General features: G+C 43.8%; 1 protein-coding gene across 1 annotated transcript in view; it reads right to left on the bottom strand.

Annotated features, from left to right (window-relative positions):
• Positions 1 to 3,062, bottom strand: part of LOC107099393 (secreted frizzled-related protein 1-like) — a 26,981-nt gene that overhangs the window by 12,758 nt on the left and 11,161 nt on the right. The window lies entirely within an intron of this gene.

The raw sequence follows: 3,062 nt of genomic DNA on the forward strand, positions 1-3,062 counted from the left end.
TCTCCATAATTGTAGCTGACCGCAGACAGGAGGCCGGCTTGTTCTGTTTTTATGACCGAAATTGCAGAAAACAACTCTTGAAGTTTGACCCGCTGGAAGAGCGAGAACGCTGGGACCCTTTTTCCACCTGGATCTCCGCTCTTTTTGGCCCTCATGTCCCTCCGTCGTCGGACTAAACTCGCCCCCACTTCCTCGCCGCCTCGGCCGTATCTAGACCCACAGCGTGTAGCACAGACCACGCTTCAATATTGAGCATAAATCAAAAATGTCTGCATCAAGCTCACTGCAACACACTGCTGCAGGAGTATAACCAGGAAGCGAGGTAGGAGGGTAAAATAGGTTTAGCGCCACCGCAGCACGGGAGGAGAATTACACCCAGGAGCAAATGGATAAAAATAGACCGGAGGGAAAAAAACATGAATCGATTCTCTTGTGGATCCATCGATGCATCGATCGTCGGCTTTTGGATCGATGCACGATTATTATTTATACCCCTAGTTTTTAGCCAATCTAAATTGGTAAAAAGGCAAACCAATACGAAATTAGTCACATAAGCAAAAATACTTCTTAAATATTATCGCGACTTTCAAAAGTCTAATGTGGGTCTCGAACCAACATCCTCAGGAAATGAAGCCAATGTCTTATAGCTGACGCCACAAGCAGTGGCATATACTACTTAACACTAATGATTTTGATCACTACATCGTTTAATCTAACCGAAATAGTTTTAACTAACTAGATTGGTTGGAAAAACAACCAATCTATTAGAATCTATCCAAACTCGATCCAACTGACAGCAGCTCTCCTACAAACTCCCACATCTTGACTGAGTAGTGATGCTGTTTAAATGCCTGCCGAAGTTCTCGCACGGTCCGAACCACTTCCTGAAGCGGTCACATGGTATCATGGTAGAGAGGCTTCAGGGAAACGCCCCCTCTACTACTCGACACACGCCTCATCTCGACAGAGTTTCTGTCCTTTCCCAGGCTTCACATCTCCAGCCATGTGATTTTAAGCAGCGATGTTGGTGTAGAAAAATGTTTTTCCTCGTTTTGCTTTCCTAAAGCGAGGGGTTGACCGCTCCTCATAAGCTGAAAGCATGGGCCCTCTAGTTCCTATCTTTGCAGGCGTTCGCCACATCAGAAAAAGAAGCAACGAGTTGAGACAATGAGATTCCCATAAAACCTTAATCAAAGAAATAGATTATAGAGGGAGCAGATAATGAAATGGGATGAGATGTACTTCTGAAACCCAAATTAAAGAGATGCATCAGAAATGGCAGGGAGCATTTCGCTGCAAACCTGTTACTCCTTCAAAAAACTGCACATCAAACATTTAAAAAAAAAAATCCCCAAACTGCCTCAATCTGCTTTCGATCTGTGTTACATTACCAGGAGAAGAGATTGCGTAACTCCGTAGAAGTGTGAAGAGAACAGCAGCATCAGGCATAACATTTACCTCAGCTGAGCACACCTCCTTCCAGCTTCCAGTAAACGAGGTTTACAGAGAGCAAAAAAATGCTTCCTCTCTGCCAGGAAGCAGATATTTTATACATGAATAGTCGGCGTCCATTAATAAGGACTCCGCTGATTCATTTCTCGACCCTCCCTGCGGGTTCCCAGCCAAGCGTCCCGACAGAGACCAGCAACATATCTTGTCTATCTATCATATCTTTGCTGCTCGGCTGGACGTTGAAAAAGCCAGGCTCCTAGAAACATGCCGTTACCCACCAACCACTTTTAGTCAAGCTGGAACCAGCAGGAACGGATCAGGATGATGGTCTTATCTTTTGACAGCGGGATAAAGTGTTTCATGATTAAAGCCAGGCATTTTCCACCATCTTATTCTTTTTTTTTTTCCTCAGGACATCAGAATAAGTCCCGTTTGGCTTCAGGTGTCTAAATGCATATTTATAGTCGTAGTTTTCTTTTTGGACCAGAACCTAACTGGCAGGGAAACAAGCAGAGTTCTCTCTAAAGTCAGACACTTTTCTTTTTTGGTCATAATAAAGTCCCATTGAGCTCAGGGCTAAAATCTGATGCATTCCAGAAAGGGTTGTCCTCCCCGTTTGGTGCATCAGCCTCCGCCTGACAGTAAATCTGCCTGTGTTTCCTCACTTGTCAGCTGGTTAGGGGACTTATGACAAGCAGGCAAAACAACATTTGTCTTCCGCAGACATGAAACAAGCCAACAATGCCACCCCCCCCTCCTATGGCGAATGAGGACACACAGAGAAAAAAGGCGAGTCCTATCACCACCACATAAACACCAGAACAATTCCTTAAACAAATGGAACCTTAACTCCTCCTGCAAAGCGATGGAAGGTCTGTTTCCAATGTGCATCCACTCCATGTTTGCTTTTTAAGGCGGCCGCATGTTCCAGCGATACAAACTATAAACGTCTGGCTTCTTCTGTGCAACATTCACATCAGCTGCTGATGTTTTCAGTTGAGCGCAGGGCTCTTTAAGCAAACCGTACAGCTGGAGCTGGCTCCTACTCAATCATTTTGATATATTTGTACTTTATCATAAACATTTCAGTGTGCAGGTACGTCCTTCACTATTCCTCTCCTCCTGCCTAAAATGGAAACCAGCTGGTTTCCCTACGTTACACTTCCATAAATATCCACTACTGCCTAGGACGTTTCCATTTTGGTTTCATTGATCCTGATTTAAAAAAACAAACAAAACCAGGACCAGTAAAAATCACCACCTGTAAAATGGGTATAGAATGCTGCCGTGCAGCTCAGCATTGCTGTTGGGTAGAAAACTTTGATTTAAGTCTAATAAACTTTTTATGAATGATTGCCCTACTTTTTAAAAATTGTCAAGCTAACTAAATGTCCAATGAAGGAATGATTTTAGACATGCAAGGTTTCCATCCCAAAGCAAAAACTTCCTGATCTGCTATGAATTATGCATGAAGTAATCCACGCCTTTGTGACCACTCGGCTGGTTTACTGTAATGCACTTTATATTAGGATTACTGCGTCCTCAATTGCTCGTCTTCAACTGGTTCAAAATGCTGCTGCACGTCTTTTAACTGGCACACGCCAGTACGA

This window comes from Cyprinodon variegatus, unplaced genomic scaffold (genome assembly GCF_000732505.1).
Source record: "Cyprinodon variegatus isolate N-32 unplaced genomic scaffold, C_variegatus-1.0 Scaffold866, whole genome shotgun sequence".
Taxonomy (NCBI): domain Eukaryota; kingdom Metazoa; phylum Chordata; class Actinopteri; order Cyprinodontiformes; family Cyprinodontidae; genus Cyprinodon; species Cyprinodon variegatus.